The sequence below is a fragment of the Microcebus murinus genome, chromosome 7, assembly GCF_040939455.1.
Source record: "Microcebus murinus isolate Inina chromosome 7, M.murinus_Inina_mat1.0, whole genome shotgun sequence".
Taxonomy (NCBI): domain Eukaryota; kingdom Metazoa; phylum Chordata; class Mammalia; order Primates; family Cheirogaleidae; genus Microcebus; species Microcebus murinus.
In genome coordinates, this window is record NC_134110.1 from 107,689,791 (window position 1) to 107,705,797 (window position 16,007).

The window sequence follows — 16,007 nt, forward strand, 5'->3', positions numbered from 1 at the left end:
AGACATGCAGGGCACTGTGTGGAACTGGTTGTGTCCACACACTCATGGTAGATGGGCAGGCAGGGCGCTGTGTGGAACTGGCTGTGTCCACACACCCACGGTAGACGGGCAGGGTTAGGGTTAGGGTTAGGGTTAGGGTTAGGGTTACGGTTACGGTTAGGGTCAGGGTTAGGGTTTAGGGTAGGGTTAGGGTTAGGATTAGGGTTAGGGTGAGGGTTAGGGTGAGTGTGAGGGTGAGGGTTAGTGTGAGGGTCAGGGTCAGGGTTAGGGTTAGCGTCAGTGTCAGGGTTAGGGTCAGTGTCAGGGTCAGGGTCAGGGTTAGGGTCAGGGTCAGGGTCACGGTCTGTGTCAGGGTCAGGGTTAGGGTCAGGGTTAGGGTCTCGATCAGGGTCAGGATCAGGGTGAGGGTCAGGGTCATGGTCAGGGTCAGGTTTAGGGTCTGAGTCAGGGTCAGGGTCAAGGTCAGGGTTAAGGTTAGGGTCAGTGTTACGGTTAGGGTTAGGGTCAGGGTCAGTGTTAGGGTTAGGGTCAGGGTCAGTGACAGTGTTAGGGTGAGGGTTAGAGTCGGGGTTAGGTTTAGGATTGTGGTTAGGGTTAGGGTTGAGGTTAGGGTGAGGGTTAGGGTTGTGGTTGTGGTTAGGATTGGTGTTGGGGTTAGGTTTAGCTTTGGGGTTAGAGTTAGGGTTAGGATTAGGGTTGGGGTTACAGAGGGTTAGGGTTAAGGTTATGGTTAGGGTTAGGGTTAGAGTTGGGCTTTGGGGTTAGGGTTAGGGTCAGGGTCAGGGTCAGGGTCAGGGTTAGGGTCAGGGTCAGGGTCACGGTCTGTGTCAGGGTCAGGGTTAGGGTCAGGGTTAGGGTCTCGATCAGGGTCAGGATCAGGGTGAGGGTCAGGGTCATGGTCAGGGTCAGGTTTAGGGTCTGAGTCAGGGTCAGGGTCAAGGTCAGGGTTAAGGTTAGGGTCAGTGTTACGGTTAGGGTTAGGGTCAGGGTCAGTGTTAGGGTTAGGGTCAGGGTCAGTGACATTGTTACGGTGAGGGTTAGAGTCGGGGTTAGGTTTAGGATTGTGGTTAGGGTTAGGGTTGAGGTTAGGGTGAGGGTTAGGGTTGTGGTTGTGGTTAGGATTGGTGTTGGGGTTAGGTTTAGCTTTGGGGTTAGAGTTAGGGTTAGGATTAGGGTTGGGGTTACAGAGGGTTAGGGTTAAGGTTATGGTTAGGGTTAGGGTTAGAGTTGGGCTTTGGGGTTAGGGTTAGGGTCAGGGTCAGGGTCAGGGTCAGGGTCAGGGTCAAGATTAGGGTTAGAGTCGAGGTTAGGGTTAGGGTTTGCGTTAGGGTTAGGGTTAGGGTCAGGTTTAGGGTTGGAGTTGGTGTTAGGGTTGCGGTTGGTGTAGTGTTAGGGTAGGTGTTAGGGTTAGGATTTGGGTTGGGGTTAGGGAGGGGGTTGGGGTTACTGTTAGAGTAAGGGTTCGGGTTAGGGTTAGGATTAGGTTTAGGGTTAGGGTTAGGCTTGGGGTTAGGGTTAGGGTTGGGGTTAGGTTTAGGGTTAGAGTTGGGGTTAGGGTTAGGGTTTGGGTTAGGGTTAGGGTTAGGGTTAAGTGTTAGGGTTAGGGTTAGAATTAGGGTTAGGGTTAGGGTTATGGTTGGCGTTAGGGATAGGGTTAAGTTTGGGGTTAGGCTTAGGGTGTTAGGGTTAGGGTTAGGGTTAAGGGTTGGAGTTATGTTTAGTGTTAGGTTTAAGGTCAGGTTCAGTGTTAGGGTTAGGGTTAGGGTCAGGGTCAGTGTTAGGGTGATGGTTACGTTCGGTGTTAGGGTTAGGATTGGGGTTGTTGTGAGGGTTGGGGTTAGCGTGAGGGTTAGGGTTGGAGTTGGGGTTAGGCTTAGGGTTAGGGTTAGCGTTGGGATTAGGGACGGTTAGGGTTTGGGTTAAGGTTAGGGTTGGGGTTAGGGTTAGGTTTAGGGTTAGGTGCAGGGTCAGCGTCAGGGTCATGGTCAGGGTCTGGGTTCGGGTTAGGTTTGGGCTTAGGGTTAAGGTTGGCGTTAGGGTTAGGGTTGGGGTTAGGTTAGGGTTAGATTGGAGTTGGTATTAAGGTTGCGGTTGGGGTTAGGTTTAGGGTAGGTGTTAGGGTTAGGGTTAGGGTTAGAGTTAGGTTTAGGCTTGGGTTTAGGGTTAGTGTTTGGGTTGTGGTTTAAGTTAGGGTTAGGGTTAGGTTTAGGGTTAAGGGTTGACGTTAGGGTTAGGGTTAGGTTTAGGGTTAGGTGCAGGGTCAACGTCAGGGTCAGGGTCAGGGTCTGGGGTAGGGTTAGGTTCCGGGTTAGGGTTACGGTTGGCGTTAGAGTTAGGGTTGGGTTTAGGGTCAGGTTTAGGCTTGGAGTTGTTATTAGGGTTGTGGTTGGGGTTAGGGTTAGGGTAGGTGTTAGGGTTAAGGTTAGGGTTAGGGTTAGGCTTGGGTTTAGGGTTAGTGTTAGGGTTGTGGTTCAAGTTAGTGTCAGGGTTAGGTTTAGGGTTAATTGTTGGTGTTAGGGTTAGGGTTAGGCTTAGTGTTAAGTGTTAGGGTTAGAGTTAGGGTTAGGGTTAGCCTTGGCGTTAGGGATAGGGTTAGGGTTGGGGTTAGGCTTAGGGTTAGGGATAGTGTTAGGGTTAATGGTTGGGGTTAGGGTTAGGGTTAGGTTTAGGGTTAGGGTTAATTGTTATGGGTTAGCGTTAGGGTTAAGGTTAGAGTTAGGGTTAGGGTTAGAGTTAGGGTTAAAATTAAGGGTTTGGGTTAGGGTTATGGTTAGGGTTAAGTGTAAGGGTTAGGGTTAGGTTTAGGGTTAGTGTTGACTTTAGGAATAGGGTTATGGTTGGGGTTAGGCTTAGGGTTAGGGTTAGAGGTAGGGTTAACTATTGGTGTTAGGGTTAGGGTTAGGCTTAAGGTCAGGTTTAATGTTATGGTTAGGATCAGGGTCAGGGTCAGAGTCAGTGTTAGGGTGAGGGTTAGAATCAGAGTTACGGTTAGGGTTGAGGTTAGGGTGAAGGTTGGTTTTAGCGTGAGGAGTAAGGTTGGGGTTTGTGTTAGGGTTGGGGTTGAGTTTAGGGTTATAGTTGTGTTAGAGTTAGTGTTAGGGTTAGCGTTAGGGTTAGGGTTAAGTGTTGGATTTAGGGTTAGGGTTAGGGTTAGAGTTAGGGTTAAGTGTTATGATTCGGGTTCCGGTTCGGGTTAGGGTTAGAATTAGGGTTAGGGCTGTGTCCACTCACTCTCTGGAGACGTGCAGTCTGGGTGCTATGTGGAACATGGTGTGTCCACTCACTCACGAGAGACAGACAGGCAGGGCGCTGTGTGGAACTGGCTGTATCCACTCCCCCAGGGGAGACGGTCAGGATTAGGGTTAGGGTTAGGGTGAGGGTGAGGGTTAGGGTTAGGCTTAGGGTTAGGGTGAGGGTTAGGTTTAGGGTGAGGGTGAGGGTGAAGGTTAGTGTTAGGGTTAGGTTTAGGGTTAGGGTCAGAGTTAGGGGTTAGTGTTAGGGTTAGGGTTGGGTTAGGGTTAGGGTTACGGTAGGGATTAGGTAGGGGTTTAGGGTTATGGTTAGGTTTAGTGTTGGGGTTAGGGTTAGGGTTAGGGTTAGGGTTGGCGTTAGGTATAGGGTTAGGGTTAGGTTAGGGTTAAGGTTAGAGTTAGGGTTAGGCCTTTGTCCACTCACTCTCTGGAGACAGATAGGCCGGGTTGATGTGTGCAACTAGCTGTGTCCTCTCACCCATGGGAGACAGGCAGGCACAGTGCTTTGTGTAACTGGCTTGTCCTCTCGCCCATTGGAGACGGGCAGTCTGTGTGCTATGTGGGACAGGCTGTGTCCACTCACTCTTGAGAGACGGGTAGGTGGGGCGCTGTGTGGACCTAGCTGTGTCTACTACCCCAGGGGAGATGGGCAGGCATGGCGCTGTGTGAAACTGGTTGTTTCCAGTCACCCATGGGAGACGGGCAGGCAGGGTGCTGTGTCGAACTGGTTGTGTCCACACACCGAAGGGAGACGGGCACTCAGGGTGCTCTGTGGAAATGGCTGTGCCCACTCACCCTCTGAAGATGGGCAGGCAGGGTGCTGTGTTGAATTGGCTGTGTCATCACACCCACGGGAGAGGGGCAAGCACGGCGCTGTGTGGACTGGCTGTGTCCACACACCCACGGAAGACTGGTAGGTAGGGCGCGGTGTGGACCTGGCTGTGTCCACTCACTCAGGGGAGAAGCGCAGGCAGGGCGCTGTGTTGAACTGGATGTGTCCACTCACCAACGGGAGATGGGAGACAGGGTGCTGTGTGGAACTGGCTGTGTCCACTCACCCACCGGAGATGGGCAGGCAGAGGCTGTATTGAACTAGTTGTGTCCACTCACCCACGGGAGACGGGCAGGCAGAGGCTGTATTGAGCTAGCTGTATCCACTCACCCACGGGAGACGGGCAGGCAGGGCGCTGTGTGGAACTGGCTGTGTACACTCACCCATGGGAGATGGGCAGGCACAGCACTGTGTGCAACTGGCTGTGTACAGTCACCCTCGGGAGACGGGCAGGCACGGCGCTGTGTGGATCTGGCTCTGTCCCCTCACCCACGGGAGATGGGCAGGCAGGGCGCTGTGTGGAACTGGCTGTGTCCACTCACCCACGGGAGATAGGCAGGTGGTGTGCTGTGTGGATCTGGCTGTGTCCTCACACCCTTGGGAGACGGGCAGGCAGGGCATTGTGTTGAATTGGCTGTGTGCACACAGCCACAGGTGACGGGCAGGCAGGGTGCTGTGTGAAACGGGATGTGTCCACACACCCACGGGAGACGGGGAGGCAGGGCGCTTGTGGAGTGGCTGTGTCCACACTCCCACGTGAGACGGGTGTTGGAGACTAAGACCCTCCACATTCCAAGGACTTGTCCTGATTTGTCCTTACTTGTCCTAAGCACGGTCCTCCCCCCAGAAAATAGCCTAAGATGAAAATAGCACCCAGCCCCCCAGCTATAGTTCCAAGAAGAATGCATTCCTTGACGTGCTTGCTCCAGGGCATGCTACCTGCAATTGTTCCCAACCCCCTTCCAGGTTGGGGTTGAGTGATCCATCACAGTGCCATCGGGATGCTAATTGGGGCTGATTAGCCCACACCCAAGCCTCATCATCCCCCCACTCTATTTTTCTGTTCCTACTTTCTTGTTTCTGTATATAAAACCTACTAAAAATCCAAGTAAAGTAGACCTTGACAAACCTTTGCTTGGTCTTGTTCCTTTATCTCGCCCATCTCTTTCAGGCACGGTCCCCCTCGCCCCCGTGAGTAACAGAAGGTCCCGCGGGCCGGGACAGATGGGTAGGTAGGGCGCGGTGTGGACCTGGCTGTGTCCACAGACCCACGGGAGATTGACAGGCATGGCAGTGTGTTTAACTGGCTATGTACACACTGTCACGAGAGATGGAGAGTCAGGTCGCTGTGTTGAACTGGCTATGTCCAATGACCCACGGGAGAAGGTCACTCATGGTGCTGTGTTGAACTGACCGTGTTATCACACCCACGGGAGACAGGCAGGCAGGGCGCTGTGTGGAACTGGCTTCGTCCACACACCCACGGGAGTCAGGCAGGCAGGGCGCTGTGTGGAACTGACTGTGTCCACACACCCAAGGGAGATGGGCAGGCACGGCGCTATGTTGAACTGGGCGTGTCCTCACACCCACAGGAGACAGGCATGTAGGGCACTGTGTGGAACAGGCTGTTTCCACACACCCACAGGAGACAGGCAGGCAGGGCGCTGTGTGGAACTGGCTGTGTACACTAACCCACGGGAGATGGGCAGGCAGGGCGCTGTGTGGAACTGGCTGTGTCTGCTAACCCACGGAAAAGGGGCAGACACGGCGCTGTGTGGAACTGCCTGTGTCCACACACCCATGGGAGATGGGCAGGCAGAGTGCTGTGTGGAACTTGCCATGTCCACTCACCCACGGGAGACGGGCAGGCAGGGTGCTTTGTGGAACTGGCTGTGTCCACTCACTCACTGGAGAACGGCAGACAGGGCACTGTGTGGAACTAGCTCTGTCCACTCACCCATGGGAGACGGGCATGCAGGGCGGTGTGTGGAACTGGCTGTGTCCACACACCCACGACTGATCAGCAGGTACGGCACTGTGTGGAACTAGCTGTGTCCACTCACCCATGAGAGATGGGCAGGCACGGCGCTGTATGTAACTGGTTGTGTCCACTCACCAATTGGAGACGGGCGGTCAGGGCGCTGTGTGGAACTGGCTGTGTCCACTCTCCCACTGGATATGGGGAGACTGGGCGCTGTGTGGAACTGGCTGTGTCCACACACCCATGGGAGATGGGCATTCAGGGCGCTGTGTGGAACTGGCTGTGTCCACACCACCATGGGAGACAGGAAGGCAGGGCGCTGTGTGGAACTGGCTGTGTCCACTCACCCACGGTAGACTGGCAGGCAGCGCGCTTTGTGGGACTGGCTCTCTCCACTCACTAACTGGAGACCGACAGCCAGGGTGCTGTGTGGAACTAGCTGTGTCCAACACCCATGGGAGACGGGGAGGCACCACGCTGTATGGAAATGGCTGTGTCCACTCACCCACTGGAGACGGGCAGTCAGGGCGCTGTGTGGAAATGGCTGTTTCCACTCACCCACGGGAGACGGGCAGCCAGGGCACTGTGTGGAACTGGCTGTGTCCACACACCCATTGGCGATGGACAAAGGGCACTGTGTGGAACTGGCTGTGTCCACTTACCCACGGGAGAAGGGCAGGCAGGGTGCTGTATTGAAATGGCTATGTCCACTCACCCAAGGGAGATGGGCAAGCAGGGCACTGTGTTGATCTGGCAGTGTCCACTCACCAACGGGAGACGGGCAAGCACGACGCTGTGTGGAACTGTCTGTGTCCTCACACCCACGGTAGACGGGCAAGCAGGGCGCAGTGTGGAACTGGCTGTGTCCACTCACCATCGGGAGACAGGCAGGCAGAGAGCAGTGTGGAATTGGCTGTGTCAACTCACCCATGGGAGACGGTCAGGTAGGGTGCTGTGTGGATCTGGCTGTGTCCACACCCCCATGGGAGATAGGCAGGCTGGGTGCTATGTTGAACTGGCTGTGTCCACTCACCCACAGGCGTGGGGCAGGCAGGGCACGGTGTGGATCTGGCTGTGTCCACACACCCACGGGAGACGGGCAGGCAGGGCGCTGTGTGGAACTGGCTGTGTCCACTCACTCCTGGAGACGGGCAGGCAGGGCACAGTGTGGAACTAGCTTTGTCCACTCTCCCACGGGAGATGGGCAGGCAAAGCGCTGTATGTAACTGGCCGTGTCCACTCACCCACTGGAGACGGGCAGTCAGGGCGCTGTGTGGAACTGGCTGTGTCCACTCACCCACTGGAGATGGGCAGGCAGGGCGCTGTGTTGAACTGGCAGTGTCCACACACCCCCGGGAGACGGGCAGACACAGCGATGTGTGGATATGTCTGTGTCCACTCACCCTCAGAAGACGGGCAGGCAAGGTGCTGTGTTTAACTGGCCGTGTCCACACACCCATGGGAGGCAGGCAGACAGTGTGCTGTGTGGACCCGGCTGTGTCCACACTACCAGAGGAGACAGGTAGGTAGGGCGCTGTGTGGAACTGGCTGTGTCCACTCACCCACGGGAGACGAGCAGGCAGGGAGCCGTGTGGAATTGGCTGTGTCCACTCACTCTCTGGAGACGGGCAGGCAGGGCGCTGTGTGGAACGGCTGTGTCCACTCACCGATGGGAGACGGGCAGGCACAGCGCTGTGTGGAACTGGCTGTGTCCACTCATACACTAGAGACGGGCAGTCAGGGCGTTGTTTGGAACTGGCTATGTACACTCACCCACTGGACATGGGCAGACAGGGCGCTGTGTTGAACTGGCTGTGTCCACACACCCATGGGACACGGGCATAGAGGGCGCTCTGTGGAACTGGCTGTGTCCACTCACCCACAGAAGACGGGCAGGCAGGGCGCTGTGTTGAACTCGCCGTGTCCACACACCGATGGGAGACGCGCAGACAGGGCGCTGTGTTGAACTGGCTGTGTCCACACACCCATGGGACACGGGTATAGAGGGCGCTGTGTGGAACTGGCTGTGTCCACACACCCACGGGAGACGGGCAGGCAGGGCGCTGTGTGGAACTGGCTGTGTCCACACACCCACGGGAGATGGGCAGGCAGGGCGCTGTGTGGAACTGGCTGTGTCCACACACCCACGGTATATGGGCAGGGTTAGGGTTAGGGTTAGGATTAGGGTTAGGGTGAGGGTTATGGTTAGGGTTAGGGTGAGGGTTAGGGTTAGGGTGAGGGTTAGGGTTAGGGTGAGGGTGAGGGTGAGGGTTAGTGTTAGGGTTAGGGTTAGGGTCAGGGTTAGGGGTTAGGGTAGGATTAGGGTTAGGGTTAGAGTTAGGGTTAGAGTTAGGATTAGGGCTGTGTCCACTCACCCTCTGGAGACGGATAGGCAGGGCGCTGTGTCGAACTAGCTGTGTCCTCTCACCCTCGGGAGACAGGCCGGCACAGTGCTTTGTGTAACTGGCTGTGTCCACTCACCCATTGGAAACCGGAAGTGCTATGTGGAACAGGCTGTGTCCGCTCAGTCACGAGAAACGGGCAGGCAGGGCACTGTGTGGAACTGGCTGTGTCCACACACCCACGGTATATGGGCAGGGTTAGGGTTAGGGTTAGGATTAGGGTTAGGGTGAGGGTTATGGTTAGGGTTAGGGTGAGGGTTAGGGTTAGGGTGAGGGTGAGGGTGAGGGTTAGTGTTAGGGTTAGGGTTAGGGTCAGGGTTAGGGGTTAGGGTAGGATTAGGGTTAGGGTTAGAGTTAGGGTTAGAGTTAGGATTAGGGCTGTGTCCACTCACCCTCTGGAGACGGATAGGCAGGTCGCTGTGTCGAACTAGCTGTGTCCTCTCACCCACGGGAGACAGGCCGGCACAGTGCTTTGTGTAACTGGCTGTGTCCACTCACCCATTGGAGACCGGAAGTGCTATGTGGAACAGGCTGTGTCCGCTCAGTCACGAGAAACGGGCAGGCAGGGCACTGTGTGGACCTGGCTGTGTCCAGTCCCCCAGGGGAGACGGGCAGGCACGGCGGTGTGCGGAACTGGTTTGTCCCCTCACCGACGGGAGACGGGCAGGCACGGTGCTGTGTGGAACTGGTTGTTTCCACTCACCCACGGGAGACCTGCAGGCAGGGCGCTGTGTGGAACTGTCTGTGTCCACTCACCCACGGGAGACGGGCAGGCAGGGCGCTGTGTTGAACTGGCTTTGTCAACTCACCCACGGGAGACGGGCAGGGTAAACGCTGTGTGGAACTGGGTGTGTCCCGACACCTAGTGGAGACGGGCTGGAATTGCACGGTGTGGAAATTGCTGTGTCCACATACCCACGGGAGACTTGTAGGCATGGCGCTGAGTGGAACGGCTGTTTCCACACACCCTAGGGAAACGGGCATGCAGTACGCTTTTTGAAATGGCTGTGTCCACACATCCACAGGACACGGGCAGGCAGGGCGCAGTGTGCTACCGGTTGTGTCCACACACCCATGGGTTTGGGCAAGCTGGACGCTGTGTTGAACAGGCTTTGTCCACACACCCATGTGAGATGGGCAGGCAGGGTGCTGTGTGGAGATTGCTGTGTCCACACACTCATGGTAGACGGGCAGGCAGGGTGCTGTGTGGAACTGGCTGTGTCCACACACCCACGGTAGATGGGCAGGGTTAGGGTTAGGGTTAGGGTTAGGGTGAGGGTCAGGGTTAGGATCAGGGTCAGGGTCAGTGTCTGAGTCAGGTTCAGGGTTAAGGTTAGGGTCAGGGTTAGGGTCTGGGTCAGGGTCTGGGTCAGGGTTAGGTTCAGGGTCATGTTCAGGGTTAGGGTTAGCGTCAGGGTCAGGGTCAGATCAGGGTTAGGGTTAGGGTCAGTGTTAGGGTTAGGTTTAGGGTCAGGGTTAGGGTAAGTTTCAGATTTAGTGTCAGGGTTAGGGTCAGGGTTAGAGTTAGGGGTTAGGGTTAGGGTCAGGGTTAGGGGTTAGAGTAGGGTTAGAGTAGGTTTAGGGTTAAGGTCCGGGTCAGGGTTAGGGTTAGGGTCAGGATCAGTGTCAGGGTCAGGGTTAGGGTTAGGTTTAGGGTTAGGGTTAGGGTTGGGGTTAGCGTTAGGGTTAGGCTTGGGGTTAGGGTTAAGGGTTGGGATTAGCGTAGCGTTAGGGTTAGGGTTGGGGTTAGGGTTAGGCTATGGGTTAGGGTTAGGTTTGGGTTTAGGATTAGAGTTTTTATTAGGGTAGCGTTTGGTTTAGGGTTTGGGTTAGAGTTAAGTGTTGGTATTAGGGTATTGTTAGGGTTAGGGTTTGGTTTAGGGTTAGGGTTAGGGGTTGGGTTAGGGTTGGGGTTAGGTTTGGGTTTAGGGTAGGGTTAGGGTTACGGTTAGGGTTAAGGGTTGGGGTTAGGTTTAGGGTTAAGGGTTAGGGTTAGGGTTAGGGTTAGAATTAGGTTTAGGGTTAGGTTTAGGGCTTGGGTTAGTGTTGGGGTTAGGGAGGGAGTTAGGTTTATATTTAAGATTAGGCTTGGGGCTAGGGTTTGGGTTAGGGTTGGGTTTAGGCAGGGGGTTAGGGTTAGGGTTAGGATTAGGGTTGGGGTTAGATTTAGGCTTGGGGTTAGGGTTAGGATTAGGGTTGGGGTAGGTTTAGGGTCAGGGTGAGGGTCATGTTAGGCTCAGGGTCATGGTCAGTGTCTTGGTAAGGTTCAGGGTTAAGTTTAGGGTCAGGGTTAGGGTCTGGGTCAGGGTCTGGGTCAGGGTTAAGTTCAGGGTCATGGTCAGGATTAGGGATAGCGTCAGGGTTAGTGTCAGTTCAGGGTTAGGGTTAGTGTTAGGGTTAGGTGTAGGGTCAGCGTTAGGGTAAGGGTCAGATTTAGTGTCAGGATTAGGGTCAGGATTAGAGTTATGGGTTAGGTTTAGGGTCAGGTTTAGGGGATAGAGTAGGGTTAGAGTTAGGGTTAGGGTTAAGGTCAGGGTCATGGTTAGGGTTAGGGTCAGGATCAGTGTCAGGGTCAGGGTTAGGGTTAGGTTTAGTGTTAGGGTTAGGGTTAGGGTTGGGGTTAACATTAGGGTTAGGCTTCGGGTTAGGGCTAAGGGTTGGGATTAGGGTTGCGTTAGGGTTAGGGTTGGGGTAGGTTTAGGGTTAGGGTTAGGGTTGGGGTTAGGATCAGCGTTGGTATTAGGGTAGCGTTAGGGTTAGGGTTGGGGTTAGGGTTAAGGGTTGGTATTAGGGTATTGTTAGGGTAGGATTGGGTTTAGGGTTAGGGTGAGAGGTGGGGTAGGGTTGGGGTTAGGTTTGGATTTAGGGTAGGGTTAGGGTTACGGTTAGGGTTAAGGGTTGGGGTTAGGGTTAGGGTTAAAGGTTAGGCTTAGGGTTAGGGTTAAGGGTTAGGGTTAGGGTTAGAATTAGGTTTAGGGTTAGAGTTAGGGTTAGGGTTAGGGTTTGGGTTAGTGTTGGGGTTAGCGAGGGTTAGGGTTAATATTAGGCTTTGTGTTAGGTTTAGGGTTTGGGTTAGGGTTGGGTTTAGGGAGGGGGTTATGGTTAGGGTTAAGATTAGGGTTGGGGTTAGGGTTAGGCTTGGGGTTAGGGTTAGGGTTAGGTTTGGGGTAGGGTTAGGATTAAGCTTGGGGTTAGGATTAGCGTTAGTTTTGGGGTTAGGTTTAGGGTTGCGGTTATGTTTAGGGTTAGTTTTAAGTTTTGCGGTTAGTTTTAGGGTTAGGGTTAGGATTGGGTTTAGGGTTAGGGTTAGGGTTGGGGTTAGGGTTAGGGTTATGGTCAGTGTCAGGGTTAGGGTCAGGTTCAGGGTTAGGGTCAAGGTTAGGATATGGGTCACGGTCAGTGTCTGGGTCAGGTTCGGGTTTAAGGTTAGGGTCAGTGTTAGGGTCTGGGTCAGGGTCTTCGTCAGGTTTAGGTTCAGGGTCATGTTCATGTGTAGGGTTAGCGTCAGTGTCAGGGTCAGGGTCAGATCAGAGTAAGGGTTAGGGTCAGTGTTAGGGTAGGTTTAGGGTCAGGGTTAGGGTAAGGGTCAGGGTTATTGGTTATGGTAGGGTTAGAGTTAGGGTTAGGGTTGAAGGTCAGGGTCAGGGTTAGGGTTAGGGTCAGGATCAGGGGTCAGTGTTAGGGTTAGGTTTAGGGTTAGGGTTAGGGTTGTGTTCAGGGTTAGGGTTAGGCTTGGGGTTAGGATTAAGGGTTGTGATTAGGGTAGCTTTAGTGTTAGGGTTGGGGTTAGTGTTAGTGTTAGGGTTAGGATTAGGGTTAGGATTAGGGTTAGGGTTGGGTTCAGGATTAGGGTTAGGCTTGGGTTTAGGATTAAGGGTTGGGATTAGGGTAGCTTTAGGGTTAGGGTTGGGGTTAGGGTTAGGGTTAGTGTTGGGGTTAGGGTTAGGGTTAGAGTTGGAGTTAGGGTTCGGGTTAGCGTTGAGTTTAGGGTTAGCTTTAGGGTTTCGGTTAGGGTTAAGTGTTTAGTTAGGGTTAGGGTTAGAGTTTGGGTTAGGATTGGGGTTAGGGAGGTTGTTAGGGTTAGGCTTAAGGTTAAGGTTGTTGTTAGCGTTAGGGGTGGGGTTAGGGTTAGGGTTAGGTTTGAGGTTAGGGTTAGTGTTAGGCTTGGTGTTAGGATTAGTTTTAGGGTTGGGGTTAGGCTTAGGGTTGCGGTTAGGGTTAGGGTTAGGATTAATTGTTGGGGCTAGGGTTGGAGTTATTGTTAGTGTTAGGGTTGGGTTTAGGTTTAGGGTTGGGGTTAGGGTTAGGGTTAGGGTTACGTTTATGGTTAAGGGTTGGGGTTAGGTTTAGGGTTAGGGGTAAGGGTTAGGCTTAGGGTTAGCGTTAGAGTTAGGGTTAGGGGTGTGTCCACTCTCTGGAGACAGATAGGCAGGTCGCTGTGTGGAACTAGCTGTGTCCACTCACCTATAGGAGACAGGCAGGCACAGTGCTTTGTGGTACTGGCTGTGTCCACTCAGCTATGTGAGATGGGCAGGCAGGGTTCTGTGTGGCACTGGTTGATTCTACTCACACACGGGAGACAGGTAGACACGGCGCTGTGTGGTTCCTGGTGTGTCCACTCACCCTCGGGAAATGGGTATGAAGGCTGCTGTGTTGAACTGGCTTTGTCAACACCCCCACTGTAGACGGGTAGGCAGGGCATAGGGTTGAACTGGCTGAGTCCACTCACCCATGGGAGAGGGACAGGCTGGGCATTGTGTGGAACTGGCTGTGTCCACACACCCACGGGAGACGGGAAGGCAGGGTGCTGTGTTTAACTGGCTGTGTACACTCACTCACATTAGACGGGCTGGCCGTGCGCTGTGTTGTATTGGCTGTGTCCACACACCCACGTGAGACGAGAAGGCACAGCACTGTGTCTAACTGGTCATGTCCTCACACCCACGGGAGACGAGCAGGCAGGGCGCTGTGTGGAATTGGCTGTGTCCTATCACCCACGGGAGACAGGCAGGCTGGGTGCAGTATAGAACTGGCTGTGTCAACTCACCCACGGGAGACGGGCAGGTAGGGTGCTGTGTGGATCTGGCTGTGTCCACTCACTCACTGGAGAGGGGAAGGCAGGGCACTGTGTATAACTAGATGTGTCCATTCTCCCACGGGAGATTGGCAGGCACAGTGCTGTATGTAACTGGCCGTGTCCACTCACACACTGGAGACGGGCACTCAAGGCGCTGTGTGGAACTGGCTGTGTCCACTACCCAATGGACATGGGCAGGCAGGGCGCTGTGTTGAACTGGTTGTGTCCACACACCCCGGGGAGATGGGAAGGCTGGGCTCTGTGTTGAGCTGGCTCTGTAGACACAATCACGAGAGACGAGCATACAGGGCGCTGTGTGGAACTGGCTGTGTCCACTCACCCTCGGAAGTCTGGCAGGCAGTGCGCAGTGTTGAACTGGCCATGTCCACACACCCATGGGAAGTGGGCAGACAGTGCGCTGTGTGGACCCGGCTGTGTCCACACCACCAAATGAGACAGTCAGGTAGGGCGCTGTGTGGAACTGGCAGTGTCCACTCACCCATGCGAGACGGGCTGGCAGGGCGCTGTGTGGAAATGGCTGAGTCCACTCACTCTCTGGAGACGGGCAGGCAGGGCGCTGTGTGGAACGAGCTGTGTCCACTCACCCACGGGATACGGGCAAGCATAGCGCTGTGTGGAAATGGCTGTGTACACTCACCCACTGGAGATGGGCAGGCAGGGCGCTGTGTTGAACTGGCTGTGTCGACACACCCATGGGACACGGGCATAGAGGGCGCTGTGTCGAACTGGCTGTTTTCACACACCCATGTGAGATGGGCAGGCAGGGAGCTGTGTTTAACTGGCTGTGTCCACTCACCCATGGTAGATGGGCAGGCAGGGCACTGTTTGGAACTGTCTGTGTGCACTCCCCCACAGGAGACGGGCAGGCACGGTGCTGAGTTTAACTGGCTGTGTCCACTCACCCACGGGAGATGGGCAGGCAGGGTGCTGTGTGGAACTGGTTGTTTCCATTCACCCACGGGAGACGGGCAGGCTCGGCACTGTGTGGAACTGGTTGTTTCTACTCACCCACGGGAGACGGGCAGGCAGGGCACTGTTTGGAACTGGCTGTGTCCACTCACCCACAGCGAGGGGCAGGAAGGGCGTGGTGTGGAAATGGCTGTGTCCTCACACCCACGGGAGATGGGCAGGCAGGGCGCTGTGTGGAACTGGCTGTGTCCACTCTGCCACTGGAGACGGGCAGGAACGGCACTGTGTGGATCTGGCTGTGTCCACTCATCCACGGGACATGGGCAGGTAGGGTACTGTGTGGATCTGGCTGTGTCCACACACCCTTAGAAGACGGGCACGTTGGGCGCTGTGTGGAACTGGCTGTGTCTACACTCCCATTGGAGACGGGCAGGTAGGGTGCTGTGTGGATCTGGCTGTATCCACACACCCACGGGAGATGGGCAGGCAGGGCGCTGTGTGGAACTGGCTGTGTCCACTCACCCATGGAAGACTGGCAGGTAGGCTGCTGTGTGGATGTGGCTGTGTCCACACACTCACGGGAGATGGGCAGGCAGGGCGTGGTGTTGCACTGGCTGTGTCCACACTCCCACGGGAGATAGGCATGCTGTGTGCTGTGTGGACTGGCTGTGTCCACTCACCCTCAGGACACGGGCAGGCAGGGCGCTGTGTGGTACTGGCTGTGGCAACTTACCCATGGGAGACGGGCAGGCAGGGCGCTGTGTGGAACTGGCTGTTTGGAACTGGATTTGTCCACTCACCCATGGGAGACGGGCAGGTAGGGTGCTGTGTGGATCTGGCTGTGTCCATACACCCATGAGAAATGGGCAGGCAAGGCGCGGTGTGGAACTGGCTGTGTACACTCACCCATGGGAGACGGGCAGGTACAGTGCTGTGTTTAACTGACTGTGTCCACACACACAGGGGAAATGGGCAGTCAGGCCCTGTGTTGAACTGGCTTGTCCACACACTCATGGGAGATGGGAAGTCAGGGCACTGTGTGGAACTGGGTGTGTCCACACATCCACGGGAGACGGGCAGGCACGGTGCTGTTTTTGACTGGCCGTGTCCTCACACTCAAGGGATACATGCAGGCAAGGTGCAGTGTTGAACTGGCCGTGTCCTCACAGCCACGGGAGACGGGCAGGCAGGGCACTGTGTTGAACTGGCTGTGTCCACTCACCCACTGGAGATGGGCAGGTAGGGCGCTGTGTTGATCTGGCTGTGTCCACTGACCCATGGGCGACGGGCAGGCACGGCGATGTGTGGAACTGGCTTTCTCCACTCATCCACCGGAGACGGGCAAGTAGGGCACTGTGTGGAACTGGCTGTGTCCACACAACCATGGGAGACGGGCAGGCACGGTGCTGTTTTTGACTGGCCGTGTCCTCACACTCAAGGGATACATGCAGGCAAGGTGCAGTGTTGAATTGGCTGTGTCCGCTCACCCACGGGAGACGGGCATGCTGGGTGCTGTGTGGAACTGGCTGTGTCT